Raw genomic sequence first — 16,385 nt, forward strand, 5'->3', positions numbered from 1 at the left:
GATTCGTACTCACCCTGATATACGTGGCTATGACACAGCATATACTTCTAATACTATATCGCTCTATGCTGATGACATTTTACTATACATAACAAAACCCCAAACCTCCGTCCCGGCAGCCCTCTCCGTTATTGACAAATTTGGCACCTTCGCCGGTTACAAGATCAACTGGAAAAAAAGTGAAGTATTGCCCATCAAATTGGAAAGCAATGAGTGGTTTGCATCTCTCCCATTTAAAATAACTTGTGAAAAAATTACATATCTGGGCATCACAATAACAAGAAAATATATTTTCTTAGTGAAAGAAAACTTTCTCCCTCTACTGGAGAAGCTAAAAAACAACATCCAGTTTTGGAGGACACTCCCTATCTCCTTGATAGGAAGAGTGAACTCAGAATGGTATTTCTCCCGCAATATCTGTATTTGGTCCAAAATATCCCAATTTTCCTGCCCAAATCTTTCTTCAACAAGCTGGATGCCATTATTATGCCGTTTAAATGGAACTACAAAACACATAGAATAAAAAAAGAACATCTATGTAAACACGGATCCCTTGGTGGACTTGCACTACCTAACTTTATGCATTATTATTGGGCATCAAATTTAAGAATAATTTACCTCTTACTGGATGATACAGCGTTACTCCCCCATGTTCTGCAGATGGAGCGGGAGGACTGCCTTCCTTACTGTGTTGGTGGAATATTACTTTCTCCTACTCCCTTGACAAGTGCACACTATAACTATAACCCAGTGATCCATACCACAGTGCGAATTTGGAAACAAATAATTAAGCACTTTAAACTGAAATCATTATCAATGAGTATGCCTGTTACAGCTAACCCCTCTTTCCTTCCATCATGTGCAGACGGAGCCTTCAACGTGTGGCAGGAACTGGGAATTCGTAAATTAAAAGACATACTCAAATGACACCTTCATGTCATTTCAACAATTAATAGATAGATTTGGACTACCGTGCAGCCATTTTTTTTAGATATCTTCAACTACGAAATTATATCCGCACACATCTGCCGCAGTTTGAAAGCATGTCGTCTGACACCTTGGATAGATGCCTTAGTGATAGCCGGGGGTTCGAACAGAGTCTCATTATTCTATAACTCAGTACAGGAGATGAGTACACCTTCAACTCACTCAATTAAAGAGGAGTGGGAAAAGGAATTTGGGATTTCCGTATCGGAAGATTTTTGGCAGGAGGTCTTACGCAACATAAATATGCTTTTTATTAATTCCCGTCACTCTTTAATTCAGTATAAAATTGTACACAGGTTACATTGCTCAAGGGAAAGACTTCACAAAATGTACCCAGACTGCTCTCCTCTCTGCGAAAAACGTATGACACATTATGGAAATCTGTTAGATAGTTTTGCACTTTGTCCAAGGCTTCAGGGTTTTTGGTGTGACATTTTTACTTACCTCTCTAATATTTTTAAAAACAAGATTGAGCCAAATCCAACAGTAATTATCTTCGGGATCTCCAAAGAAACACAAAGTTTACAACATTCTCAAAAAAGGTGTCAAGAACCGAAGTTCAACACACAAGCTGGACCCAGGAGCAGAACACACACACAGCGGTACGAGAGAAAAAATAAACTTTATTATAACTGAGAGTGTCCCGGGAGAGTAGAAGGGAGAAAACGCACGGAACCAGAGAAACCGAGGGACCGGGAGAAGAATCGCGCAGGAAACGCCGAGAGCGGGACCGTGGGAGGCTGAAACAGAAAAAGAAAAAAGGATTATTGGGGTGCGGGTAAACCGGCAGCATACGAGGGGAGGTAGTGTACGCGTCTTACGATGATAGCGGGGCCAAGGGAACCGGAGGGAGGGGTGAGGGTCCGTGGGGAGAAGCTCCAGAAAGGGCGAGGCGGCTGGGGTTGATCGTGATCCAAATTCTGGACAGGCAGGTGGACAGGCTGGTGACTCAAAACACGCCGAGCAGTGATCTGGGTATACAAGGCAGAGTTAGTACTAGTTCACACGGATAGGATTGCCTAAGGACTTTCCCGTAGGTGTGCGTTACCGCTGAAGGACGATTACGGACTGGCGTGGAGCAGCAGGCTGGGCAGGATTAAATGGTCCACCTGGTGATCGCCTGGGATGGGATGCAGGTGTGGAGTCAGCGGCCACGCCCACGGGAGTGGGCATCCCATCAGCACCTCAGACGCCGGGCCGCGGACCATGACAGTACCCCCCCCTCAAGAGTCGCCCCCAGGCGACAGGCCGGGACCCCGCCTGCGGAGAGAAGCATGGAAAGCAGAGATGAGGCGAGGGTCCAGAACGAAGGAGCGCGGGACCCAGAGGCGGTCCTCGGGGCCGTACCCCTCCCAATCCACGAGATACTGCCAGCCGCGCCCGCGCCGGCGCGCATCCAGGATACGCCGGACCGCATAGGCCGGATGGCCGCCGACGAGCCGGGCGGGAGGAGGGGGCGCGGAAAGAGGGCACAGGGGGCTGAGGCGGACTGGTTTAAGCTGAGACACATGGAACGTGGGGTGCACACGCCGGGAGGCTGGAAGCCGAAGCCTGACCGCCACCGGGTTGATGACTCGGCCCACCTCGTATGGCCCGATGAAACGGGGAGCCAGTTTGCGGGACGTGCCCCGGAGTGGGATGTTCCCAGCAGCCAACCAAACCTTCTGTCCCGGCTGGTAGTCAGGGGCTGGGGCGCGGCGACGATCGGCGTAGTGCGCATGTCGTTCCTTCGCACGCAGGAGGGCGCTGCGAACGCTGCGCCATACACGTTGGCAGCGCCGAAGGTGGTGTGGAGCCGACGGGACGGAGAGAGTCAAGTCCTCTTCAGGGAAGAGCGGAGGCTGATATCCGAGAGACGCCTCGAAAGGTGATAGACCGGTGGAGGACGAGGTTAGAGTGTTGTGGGCGTACTCCACCCAGGGCAGGTAGGTAACCCAAGAGGAGGGGTTTTGACTGGCCACGCACCGTAGCATAGTCTCCAGTTCTTGATTGAGACGTTCAGTCTGTCCGTTGGATTGCGGGTGGAAGCCGGAGCTTAGGTTAACCTTGGCGCCGAGAGCGGAACAGAAGGTCTTCCACACCTGTGAGGTGAACTGGGGACCTCGATCGGAGACAATTTCCAAGGGGATTCCGTGGAGCCTGAACACATTAGCAACCAACGACTGGGCAGTCTCAGCGGCTGAGGGCAGCTTGGCTAGCGGGATGAAGTGAGCGGCCTTGGAAAACCGATCTACAACGGTGAGAATGACACGCTTTCCGGACGAGGCAGGGAGACCGGTAACAAAGTCGAGGGAGATGTGAGACCAGGGCCGGTGGGGTGTAGTGAGCGGGTGGAGCTGGCCTGCGGGGCGCTGGGTGGATGACTTATTACGGGTGCAGACGGCACAGGCAGACACATAGTCCCTCACGTCCCTTATTAGCGTTTTCCACCAAAAATGTTTCTTGAGGAGGTGCGTCGTTCTGTTCACGCCTGGGTGGCACGTGAATCGTGCTGTGTGGATCCAGTGGATGACAGCTCCACGGGCGGCAGCAGGAACGAAGCGCCGTCCGGGTGGTCCGGTCCCTGGATCGGGGTCTCCCGGGAAAGCTCGGCGAATGGTCTCCTCTATTTCCCAGGTGAGGGCGCCCACCACGCAGGTGGCGGGTAGGATGGTGGCGGGGGGAGTCGCTTCGCTGTCGGAGGAGTACTGACGGGAGAGCGCATCGGGCTTGGTGTTCCGCGATCCTGGACGATAGGAGAGCGTGAAGTTGAAGCGGGCGAAGAATAGGGACCAGCGAGCTTGGCGTGGATTCAACCTCTTGGCGGTTCTCAGGTACAGGAGGTTCTTATGGTCTGTCCAGATGAGGAAGGGCTGAGCGGCCCCCTCCAGCCAGTGGCGCCATTCCTCTAAAGCGAGTTTAACGGCTAGCAGTTCCCTGTCGCCGATGTCATAATTCTTCTCTGCGGGGGTGAGTCGGCGTGAGAAGAAGGCGCATGGCCGGAGCTTATTCAGAGGCCCAGACCGCTGGGAGAGAACCGCTCCCACTCCCGCATCAGACGCGTCAACTTCTACAACAAACTGCTTAGCAGCGTCTGGGTGGGTTAGGATGGGTGTGGAAGTGAATAACCGTTTTAACTTAGCGAAGGCTGCGTGGGCTTCAGGGGACCAGGTGAAGGGCACTTTGGGTGAGGTGAGCTGGGTGAGCGGCGCTGCCACCTGGCTGTAGTTCCGGATGAAGCGGCGGTAAAAGTTCGCAAACCCCAGGAAGCTCTGAAGCTTCTTCCGTGACTCCGGAACCGGCCATTCCAACACTGCCTTGACTTTCACCGGGTCGGTCTTCACCTGCCCACCTGCTAGAATGTAGCCCAAGAAGGAGATGGATGAAACGTGGAACTCACATTTTTCCGCCTTGACGTACAACCTGTTTTCGAGCAGCCGTTGTAGTACGCTTCTCACATGGATGTGATGTTCTTCGGGTGTTTTGGAAAAGATCAGAATGTCATCTAGGTATACGAAAACAAACACATTTAGGAAGTCCCGTAACACGTCGTTGACTAGAGCTTGAAAAACCGCCGGGGCGTTGGTTAGTCCAAACGGCATCACCAGATATTCGAAATGCCCCAGTGGGGTGTTGAAGGCGGTCTTCCACTCATCACCCTCACGTATTCGAACCAGGTGATAGGCGTTCCGCAGATCCAGCTTGGTGAAGACTGTGGCTTCCTGGAGTGAGTCAAAAATAGAATTAATTAGTGGGAGGGGATATTTATTCTTGATGGTGATGTCGTTAAGACCCCGGTAATCGATGCAGGGGCGAAGCATCCCGTCCTTCTTTCCCACAAAGAAAAAACCCGCAGCGACAGGGGAGGACGACGGCCTGATTCGTCCTGCCGCTAGCGACTCCTGGATGTAATTCTCCATGGTTTCTCTTTCGGGGCGAGACAGGTTATACAGTCTGCTAGAGGGCAGCGAAGCTCCCGGGAGTAAATCAATGGCACAGTCATAAGGACGGTGAGGAGGTAGTGAGAGCGCCTCGTCCTTACTGAACACCTGCCGAAGATCGTGATATTCGGGGGGCACGGAAGAGAGGTCCGGTGCGGGTGGCGGGGTTGAATTTCGTTTCGTTGAGGCGGAGGGAACGGCCGACCCCAAACAGTTCGCCAGACAGAACACACTCCAGCTCGCGATCCTCTTTCCGGCCCAATCGATGCGAGGGTTATGTTTCTGTAGCCAGGGGTAACCTAAGATAAGCGGGGTGTCAGGAGCGGGAAAAGTGAAAAAGGAAAGCTGCTCCTGGTGATTCCCTGATGTGACTAACTGTACGGGTGCAGTTTGGTGGGTGATATAAGCAAACACTTGATTATTCAACGTGGACGCAGGGATGGGCGGCTCGAGTGGCGTGAGGGACACAGCTAATTTCTTAGCCAGTCTCTCATCCATAAGATTCTGTTCCGCCCCGGAGTCTACCAGCGCGGAGCATGTAAAGGTCTGGTTATTAGTTACGAGGGTAACGGACAGTAATAATCGGGGTCTAGTAGTGCTTAACGTGCTGCCCACCCGTATCCCCGGACTTACCGGTGGGCCGGGTCGTTTGGGCGGACCGGGCAGACAGCGATGCGGTGACCGGGCCTCCCACAGTACAGGCATTCTCCAGCCCGAAATCGGCGTTCCCTCTCCTCCGGAGAAAGCCGAGAGCGTCCGATCTGCATGGGTTCGGGCGGGGGAGGCGACGGAGAGCGCGCACACGCAGCCGTGGGCGTGGGCGGAGAAACACTGATCCCGGGGCGCAATACGGAGCCCATAGGTTTAAGCCGCCGCTCGGCATCCCTCTCCCGCAGGCGATCCTACGGGCGAGGGAAGCCAATTCTTCGAAGGATTTAGTCTCTTCGTGAAAAGCTAGTTGGTCCTTCATCTGGTCGGTTAGTGACCGTAAAAAAAACCCCACGGAGAGCTGAATCGGGCCAACCCACGGCGACCGCTCTGGTACGAAACTCGACTAGGTACTCCGCGATACTGCGCCGCCCCTGACGGAGCCCCAGCAACTTCTGTGTGGCGTCATCTTCCGAGACCGGAGGGGAGAACGTAGCCCGGAACTCCTCCAGGAAATCATCGTAATCACAATCACGAATGGAGTGAGATGTTAAATAGGCCTCAGCCCACGTTAAAGCACGTCCCCGTAATAAACCTACAAAATAGGAGATTTTAGCTGCATCCGTGGGGAAGGCGTGTGGCGTGCGGCTGAAGAACAGGGAGCATTGAAAAAGGAACCCCCCACACAGGTCTAACTCCCCGTGGAAGGGCTCCAAAGGCGGAGGCGAAACGCCGTGGGGCACGGGATCGGGCGGCTTGGTTCGCAGCTGTTCCCGAGTGTCACTGAGCTCTTGGTAGCGGTCCTGGAGCGATTGAAGCTGCTGGTCGTGGCGACCGAGAATAGTGCCCTGCTTATTAATGGCGGAGCGGAGTGGATCTGCTGGGTCCATACTGGCCAGTCCGTACTGTCAAGAACCGAAGTTCAACACACAAGCTGGACCCAGGAGCAGAACACACACACAGCGGTACGAGAGAAAAAATAAACTTTATTATAACTGAGAGTGTCCCGGGAGAGTAGAAGGGAGAAAACGCACGGAACCAGAGAAACCGAGGGACCGGGAGAAGAATCGCGCAGGAAACGCCGAGAGCGGGACCGTGGGAGGCTGAAACAGAAAAAGAAAAAAGGATTATTGGGGTGCGGGTAAACCGGCAGCATACGAGGGGAGGTAGTGTACGCGTCTTACGATGATAGCGGGGCCAAGGGAACCGGAGGGAGGGGTGAGGGTCCGTGGGGAGAAGCTCCAGAAAGGGCGAGGCGGCTGGGGTTGATCGTGATCCAAATTCTGGACAGGCAGGTGGACAGGCTGGTGACTCAAAACACGCCGAGCAGTGATCTGGGTATACAAGGCAGAGTTAGTACTAGTTCACACGGATAGGATTGCCTAAGGACTTTCCCGTAGGTGTGCGTTACCGCTGAAGGACGATTACGGACTGGCGTGGAGCAGCAGGCTGGGCAGGATTAAATGGTCCACCTGGTGATCGCCTGGGATGGGATGCAGGTGTGGAGTCAGCGGCCACGCCCATGGGAGTGGGCATCCCATCAGCACCTCAGACGCCGGGCCGCGGACCATGACAAAAGGTTTATGTCATATGCATTGATCATCGCAAAGAAACTGATCCTGCAGCTTTGGAAAGGCAAAGAGGTTCCTGTGTTAAAGATGTGGCTTGCAGAACTTACAAATACTCTTCACCTTGAAAAAATAAGATATACCATGAATGGCAATGTGAAAGATTTTGAACTAATCTGGCACCCTTTACTTGCATATCTTGGGAAAATTTAAATTTTTGGCAGTTGGGGGATCGGGGCCCATAGAGGGTGTTGGGTTTTTTTTCTTTTGTTTGTTTTGTCTTGTTTTGTTTAGAGAAAAAGGGGGCATAAGTTCTATTAATTTGTAACAACTGTGATACTTGCTTCTAATAAAAGACATTTGAAACAAACCTTTAACATATATAATGATTGCTGTGAAACTTTAAAATCAAAAACTTTTCAAGATGTTTCTGAAAAACGATCCGTTGAAATCTGAGGGAAAGTTTGAAACTGAATATCTGAAAAACTATCAAAGATAAAAGCCTGAAACTTCACTGCTCTTTCTCGTCATCAGAATAATTCAGGATCTGTGATTTGGGACGTCTCTGAGCAAAGGGCTTTGATCAGTGGTTGTTGACAATTGTTGACAATTCAGATTTTGACTGATTCTGATGAAAACTCCAGGCTGTTATTTCTAGGGTGTTTTAGATATTCTTGTGCAGACATTTTCAAACTAATGACCTGAAAGTAGGTCGATGGACTGTTTTTCAAGGACACACATCTAGAAGTTTTTGATGTATGAAGCTAAAATTTCACAACACAAATTAGTTCTGTGAAAATCTTATGGAACAACGTCAAGCCTGAAATGTTTTAAAATGTACTGATTTCAGGAAGAATGACCACCTGGACAAACCTCAGGTCATAAATCAGGGGACTAGATCTCATGAATATTTTACAGCCTGTCTGAGAGCTCAGAGCTGGATGTGGAGTCTCTACAGAGTAACAGCATCTCAAAATGGCCTTAAAGCTCATGTTGTCATGTTTCTTTGACCAATCAAAACCACGGTCTGAGACACATACCAGATAAGAGTAACTTTCATGCCCCCCCTCCCCCCCACAGGGAGAGCACAGAGAGGCCAACCTGTCATCAGTGTTTGAATGCCGCAGAAACGTTGTTTTTTTAAATAGTGCCTTTTCCTTCATCAGCTCATCAACTCTAGTAAATTGAAAACATTATGAAAGAAAGCAGCTTCACAGATGTTCAGGATCAACTCTGATGATGCCTTTGTCTCCTCCTCAGCCTCAACTACACACTCTAGACCAGGGGTCCCCAATCCCAGTCCACGAGGGCCGGTGTCCCTGCAGGTTTTAGATGTGTCCTTGATCCATCACAGCTGATTTAAATGGATAAATTACCTTCTCAACATGTCTTGAAGTTCTCCAGAGGCCTGGTAATGAACTAATCATGTGATTCAGGTGTGTTGACCCAGGGTGAGATCTAAAACCTGCAGGGACACCGGCTTTCGTGGACTGGGATTGGGGACCCCTGGTCTAGACTCTCGGTAGGAGTTAAATAAGAGTGTCGCTGCACGGCCCTCGGGGCTGATGTGATGGTGGCGTTCGATGACAGTCGTTTAACTCAGAGTGGCAGAAGAAGAAAAGCTCAGTGTTGGTACTCGAACACTCCAGAAACAAACAACAAGCTTCATTGAAAGAGAAACAAAGAGGAGAGGAGGTCAGCGGGCAGCAGAGACAGAGAACAACAGCCAGTTCATGGCCTGGCCACAGCAGCTGCTTTGTTCTCCAGCATCAGGCCATCAGCCCCTCATTGAGCATTCATGTCAATCAGCTGCTCCACCCGCAGAGCAAACACGCTGCTGGACAGGTCCAACAAGGTTCAAGAACACAATGGAGAAATGCACCAAGCCCCCAGTATGTCAGTCCTTCATATACGTTCCACAGACACATGTGCTCAACACTGATACCAGATATGTCCCATGATGCTTTGGGTTTTAGACCAGGTGCAGAGCTTTAGTAACACACGATCAAAAACAAGGAAAACACCATAAAAATGCAGAGTAATTGATTTCCACATTTTTAGGGTTGTTGTTTTTGTTCTGTATAGCCAACACTGAAAACATTGTCATCTTTTCACATTTCCTCTTTAGTTAACCCGTCAGTCTAAGTTTGCTCTTAATCATCATCTTCCTCTACCTCTGATGTAACCGTCCGCACTGTATCTCTGATTCTACTCTTTTATATATCGATTTCATCACCTCTTTATTTATTCTCGTTTACTGCTCACTTCATCTCTCACCCTGCTCCAAATCATTGATCCTGATAAATTGTGTTGGCACCCTCTGGTGGTCACAGTCTGCAGCAGCAGCCTTCTGTGGTCAGCTGACTCTGAAGTCTGAACCAATTAAATCAGAGGAAGACTGAAGCAAACTGTTTCTCTGATGATGAGAACAGTGGAGGTAAGTGCTGTGTGACGGACTTTCCACCATGTTATATGGACCAACCTTTGACCTCCCCAAAGGAGGACTTTTGAGGATTTGCATTTTTTCCCCTCTCAATATTAAACACCTTCATTTTGTGTTTACTTGTGTTATCTTTTCTAACACTTAAATTTGTCTGACGATCTAAAACCTTTAAGTGTGGCAAACACAAAAAGAGGACGTCAGGAAGGGGGCGAACACTTTTTCACACCACTGTAACTCAAAGGATGAACCAACAGCCAGTCTGTGAGACACAGAGGGATATGTAGAGTTGGATATCTTGAGACCGGTCTTGCTGTCTCAGATTGACATAGTGGTCGGGAGATTTGGAGTCAACAGTATCCATGAACGTAACGTTCGATAATGTGCCATGCGCAGAAGCATCAGCTCTAAGAGCCGTGCTTACAGAGCGCTTTGTAGTGAATCAGAAGAGTCGACTCCCATTGAGCAAGAGCCGCTCCTCACTTAATTTCCTTTGGCTGCTCAGCTCTCACACAGTGGCTCAGCTATGCTCCAATCCCTCCATATTGTGGCCAATCACATGTGAGGATATAGGATAATATCATTATGTGAAAAACAGAGAGGGTGAGAGACGCGACAGTCAAGTGGAGCATACGTCTGTCCTCTCAGTGAGTGATTGAGACAGTAGACAGCGGTGAGGAGGGCTGTGCCAGTGCAAAAACACATAAATATGCCCGACACCCGTAAACGAAGCAGCATCTGGCTGCAGTTTAAAGACTTTTTTGTCTCCGCCTCAGTCTTGGTCTTGTCTCAACTTTGTTTTAGTCTTGACTCGGTCTGTCTTGGTCTCGATACCCTCTGGTCTTGGTATTGTCTTGGTCTTGGTTTAGGCGATCTTGACTACAAGTCTAGGAATATGTTTGGTGTCTCTGGAGACTTCATACGTTCTCCAGGTTAATCTGATTTGATTATTGAGAGATAAGCAAGATGGCGCCAGTGTGTACGGCAAGCCGTCTCCGCTCCTCCGAGTTCCTGTTGTTGTTAGCTGTTTTATTTTCCTTGTTTTCTGGATGGAACCACATTAATTGTTTATGACCGTCAAACGCTGCTGGATCTCCGACCTCTGAAACATTTCCGACCTTTGAAACATCAACCAGCATATCCACTTTTGAAATTGGGAAGCGACATTCCGTCTCCAATAGACACGACTACTGGCATTTATTGCCTGCCTTTTTTCCCCCCTGCCAAGAAACGGCCCAGACGACGGGGAAAACGGAGCGGCATCCGGATTCGCATCAAAACTTATTTGAAACTACATGGTGTAACCAACTACTACGCCATTTCGGATATCCTCCAACCCCTATCCTCTCTCCATGACCAGCACACCATCAGATTACTCCGCCATCGATGGATCCGACAACTCGCTAATTCGGAACTACCAATCGTCCACCAACCCACTAGAAGCTGGATACGGGCGCGTGGTGGTGGCGTGAACCACAGCAACCTACGTCCGCTGACTACGATCAAGATGGCTGTGCTGAACATTAGATCGCTGGCGAACAAGTCTTTCGTTCTGAATGATTTTTTTCTCTCCTCCGAGCGAGACTTTCTATTCCTGACAGAAACCTGGATCCGACCTGGTGAGTCTGTCTCCCTATCGGAATTTCTTCCACCAGAATGTACTTTTGTCAGTACTCCTAGGACTTCGGGCAGAGGGGGAGGGCTAGTCACGGCTTTTAAAAACAAATTCCGTGTGCGACAGCTTCCCCCAGCCATATTTTCTAGCTTTGAGGTGCAGTTACTTGAGTTGAACTGCTCCTCCCCGATCCTCTGTGCGGTGGTATATCGCCCACCAAAAGTCAATAAGGATTTTATTCATGAGTTCGCTGACTTTTTAGGAAACCTCTTGGTTAATTATGACTGTACTCTCATTACTGGTGATTTCAATATTCATGTCTGTTGTGAGTTGGACCCACTGGTCAAGGACTTTCTTGCTCTTATAGACTCTTTTAACCTTACTCAGTGGGTCAGTAAACCAACCCATATTAAAGGCCACACGCTTGATTTGGTACTATCCTACGGTTTGGACATTTGCATTACGGACATTTATAATCCTGGGATATCGGACCATTTCCCGGTTTTGTTTAATGTCAATGTGTGCAACATGGAGCTGAAACGTGAGGGTCCTGTGCAAAATATACGCATGATTAACTCAGAGACTATTGCTCAGTTTTCTATGGCTCTGACCAACACTGCCTTCTGCGAAATTAACTGGGATACAGCTACACCGGTTAATGATCTCGCTAACTCCTTCATCGCCACCTGTACTTCTATTATAGACACTGTAGCTCCCTTAAAGACCAAACGCCTTAAACCATTCCGTCAACCGTGGATGAATGACTATACTCGTACCCTCCGACGTGAATGCCGCCAAGCGGAGAGGAGATGGAAGAAAGACAAACTCCAGATCTCCTTTGACATTCTCCACAATTGTCTGAAGAAATATCAGAAGGCTGTTAAAACTGCAAAAGCCTCCTTCCTTTCGGAGATCATTGCGACTAATAGTCATAAGCCGCAGGTCCTTTTTGGCATTTTTAATTCGTTAATAAATCCACTCTCCACTCAGACCGAGACCTCCCAAGCTTTATGTGAAAAATTCCTAAACTATTTTTCAGATAAAACTATAGCACTAAGATCCACATATCTACCCATTGAGGACACATCTTTAACATCCGAACCCTCGTCGGTACTAGAACAGTTTGAATTTGTTTCCTTTCCGACCCTTAAGGAAATAATAGCTCAAACGAAAAATTCCAATTCCCGTCATGATGTGCTCCCTTCTCGCATTATCAAAAACGCCCTGAATATTGTAGGACCCTGGATTTTACTTATAATGAATTCATCACTACTATCAGGCTGCGTCCCTGCCGTGTTCAAACATGCAGTTATCCAACCTGTAATCAAGAAAAGTAATCTTGATCCTAATGTCCTCTCAAACTATAGGCCGGTATCGAAACTCCCTTTTATGGCTAAAGTCTTAGAGAAAATTGTTCTCAAGCAATTGCAATCTTTCTTAGAGGCAAATGGAATCAATGAAAAATTCCAATCTGGTTTTAAACCTCACCACAGTACCGAGACAGCTTTACTGAGAGTTTTTAACGATCTCCTCGTAACTGTTGATACAGGGCGCCCTGTGGTTTTAGTTCTTTTAGACTTGTCCTCTGCTTTTGATACGGTCGACCATGATATTCTCCTTTCAAGACTTGAACATGTAGTTGGCCTTAAAGGCAAAGTACTCTCATGGTTTAAATCATACCTATCCGAGCGGTTTTTCTCTGTCTCTATGGGAAATCACTCCTCTTCCCCCGCACCCCTTCGTTGCGGTGTTCCCCAGGGGTCTGTGTTAAGTCCCACGCTGTTCTCTCTCTATCTGTTACCCCTGGGAAAAATCTTTAGAAATCACAATATCTCTTTTCACTGCTATGCGGATGATATCCAAATCTATTTCCCTTTGAATTTGGATCTTCAATCCCCGCTATTGCCGTTGCTTAATTGCCTGTGTGACGTCAGAGACTGGCTACTGCATAATTCGCTCACCCTCAATGAAAACAAAACAGAAATTATCGTCTTTGGTAGCCACATGCCGTTGAAACAGCTTTCGGAGACTTTAGGTTCCTATGCCAGCCATTTATCGCCCACTGTCAGAAATCTCGGAGTAATGCTGGACAGCTCCCTCAAATTAGATAAGCAAGTGGCTGCAGTGGTAAAAACCAGCTTCTACCAACTACGCCAAATTTCGAAGGCAATGCCTTACCTACGACATAAAGACCTTGAAAGGCTCATTCATGCTTTTATAACCTCTAGACTGGACTACTGTAATTCTCTTTACTTAGGCCTCCAACTCTCTCTTATTCAACGCCTACAATTAGTCCAGAATGCCGCAGCACGCCTTTTAAGCGGCGCTAGAAGACAGGATCATATTACTCCCATTCTAGCTGACCTCCACTGGCTTCCTGTCAAATACCGTATTGTTTTTAAAATTCTTTTATATACTTTTAAAATCTTAAATAACTTGGCACCCAGTTATTTGATTGACCTTCTTAATCTATATATCCCTACAAGGGCACTCAGATCCTCTAATCAGGGGCTTCTAATGCAACCAATGTCTCGATTAAAGACGAAGGGGGATCGGGCCTTTGCTTTCGCTGCACCAAAACTCTGGAACAGCCTACCGGTTGATGTCCGTGTGTCGGAAACTATCCAATCTTTTAAATCTCGGTTAAAAACCCATCTATTTAAGCTCGCTTTTCAAACTACTTAGCTTAATTTTCCCTGATTCATGCCTGTTCTTATATTATTATTTTATAATTTTATTCTTTGTTAACTGTTTTCTCCTGTTGTAAATTGCAAGTATGGTTCGTTTGTGAAGCACTTTGTTGTACTTGTGACTTTTAAATGTGCTATAGAAATAAAATTGAAATTGAAATTGAATAAGTTGGCAGCTTTTATTACTCCATAAAAAAGAGAAATAAAATGAAAAGAAAATCAATGTAATGAACATTATATTATTTTATATGACAGAACAGAACACACCAATATTTAGATCACACACTAAAAATTGATTGAAATGGTTAGGAATGGAGTTACTAATGAGATAATACATGTTTATTGGAACTTTTTGGTTTCTGGATAACTAAACACACCCCGGGTCAAACAGACCCAGGAACATCATTGGTGTACCTGAGCAGGGTTAAAAGGTGATTCTGAGCTCATCTTCTCAGTGACTGCTGTAAAATAAAATAAATAAATAAATAAAATTATAAATGAACACGCAAAGCAAATTATTGTGCAACAGTTGCAGAACAAAGAGGGAATAATGCAAATGTACACTTACAATTTAAAACAAGATAAAAACGTGTATTTATTAAAACCGAAGAGAAATTTGGTTTAAAAAAACCAAAAAGAAATGTTTCTCCTAAATTCAGCCAGCAGACAGGTTTATATATTTAAGGTTTATAAACTTTGTTATGTATGTCGAGTATAAAATGTGTCCATGTGCATGTGTTTGACTGTATTAGACCTAAATCTGAAGAAGATATGTGTTTCTACTTGTCCTACATTAGATATATTAGTATATTTACATTAGCTAACGTTGCATAAACAGTCTGACTGCAAAGCAACAAATGAAGCTAAAAACAGACAAACTGATGATGACTTTGTACACATGATGAAGACAACAGGTGTTATCTTACCTGTTCAGTCTGTACCGTACTTTTCTGCCATCTCTCTGAGACAACTGCACAGATTTTGCACAGATATGAGATCTCATGTGATTTCATGATATCACAGGAGCTTCTGCCTATGAGTCACATGACCACAGCCTGGCTAGATTGTATCAAGTTATATCAACATGACTGAATTTAACAAATGTTAAGTAAACTGTACATGATTTAACTACTTTCATTGTGAAAATTTATAATTGTTTTGTTTAAATTACACTACTTGTTAACAAAACCACCAAATTTCACTTTATCTCACTCAGATGTCCAACAGAACAAATGTTAATGAATAATCTTAAAACATTAAATTCAGCTAAATTTTGACTGAGCTAAATCAGTGGCTCATGCCCCACATGCCTCTGTTAGTAAGTTTTGTTAGCCGGGTCTGTTTATAATAATGGATTGGATTTATATAGCGCTTTTCTAGGCACCCAAAGCGCTTTACAATACCACTATTCATTCACTCTCACATTCATACACTGGTGGAGGCAGCTACAGTTGTAGCCACAGCTGCCCTGGGGCAGACTGACAGAAGCGAGGCTGCCATATCGCGCCATCGGCCCCTCTGGCCATCACCAGTAGGGTAAAGTGTCTTGCCCAAGGACACAACGACCAGGACAGAGAGCCCAGGGATCGAACCGGCGACCTTCCGGTTACAGATGCGATTCCCAACCCCCTGAGCCACAGTCGCCCTTTTCGGTGTGAAGCCAAACGAACTTAAACATTTTAGGATAAACCGAGCAGACAGTTCACTCTTTAAGCTAAGTGTATTTATGGGAGCCAAACAGCTGCCCGTGGACTGTGGTGAAGACACAGACTCAACCATGCTGTGCTGAAGTTTGTCCTTAAAGCGCTCTTATCCAGTATAAACCACTAATAATGAGACAGACAGTAGATGGAAAAGTCCTCCTCCTGTTTCTTTTGTTGTTAACTGCCATGGTTTGTTTTCTTTCTGCAAGTGTCCAGAGTCAGAAGAGACTGAGAAGGTGAGAGGAGATGGGACACTGGCTCTCCATTCTTTGCCATTATTCGCCTCTTCCTCAAAGCCATGCTCACCTCAGCTATCAATGTACCCGCTCCATTCCAGTCACACCTGTCAATTATCAGTTTACCCTCACTGACCCACGGCCACGTCCAGCTCTAAAAACACTTTACTACGAATAAATCTGTTTTCTTAATGAAACACTGTAAAATGTATGTGCTGTCTCTGCGTTTGAGTCCAGTTTTTCCTGTCGGCCTGTGACACTGCATCCCTGATGATACACCAGGACAGATCCAGCAGTGTGTGAGGAAGAGGAGGAGAAAAAGGAGCCAGCAGCAGCTGAGAGATGGAGAGGAGAACAGGGGGAGTACAGACAGCCGTTCTCTGTACTTGTTAAAAACAATTAAAATACATTCTAGATATTTCCAACACAAAATATAACAGCTACCTATACAGTGGCAAATACGTGGTGACAAAGAGAATCCAGATCAACTGGAAAATAAGACTGTTTTTGTAAAATGAAAAGTTTTATCAATGTAGCAGAGCAGTGAGTCCCTGCTGCTGCTGCTACTGGACAAACAC

General features: G+C 47.1%; 2 long non-coding RNA genes across 2 annotated transcripts; both read right to left on the bottom strand.

Moving 5' to 3' along the window:
* Window positions 1–1,553: 1,553 nt before the first annotated feature.
* LOC147313773 (uncharacterized) lies at window positions 1,554–2,372 on the bottom strand. Its single transcript, XR_015124990.1, has 3 exons — window positions 2,036–2,372; window positions 1,809–1,958; window positions 1,554–1,727 (listed from the first exon to the last, which is right to left on the bottom strand). It is a non-coding gene; the product is annotated as an uncharacterized LOC147313773 (long non-coding RNA).
* Window positions 2,373–6,484: 4,112 nt separating this feature from the next.
* Window positions 6,485–7,060, bottom strand: LOC147313774 (uncharacterized). Its single transcript, XR_015124991.1, has 3 exons — window positions 6,967–7,060; window positions 6,740–6,889; window positions 6,485–6,658 (listed from the first exon to the last, which is right to left on the bottom strand). It is a non-coding gene; the product is annotated as an uncharacterized LOC147313774 (long non-coding RNA).
* Between the last annotated feature and the right edge of the window lie 9,325 nt (window positions 7,061–16,385).

Source organism: Aulonocara sp. 'chitande type north' Nkhata Bay, linkage group LG15 (assembly GCF_057382095.1).
Source record: "Aulonocara sp. 'chitande type north' Nkhata Bay isolate Kocher_YH1m ecotype deep benthic linkage group LG15, A_spYH_male_GT1.1, whole genome shotgun sequence".
NCBI classification, from domain to species: domain Eukaryota; kingdom Metazoa; phylum Chordata; class Actinopteri; order Cichliformes; family Cichlidae; genus Aulonocara; species Aulonocara sp. 'chitande type north' Nkhata Bay.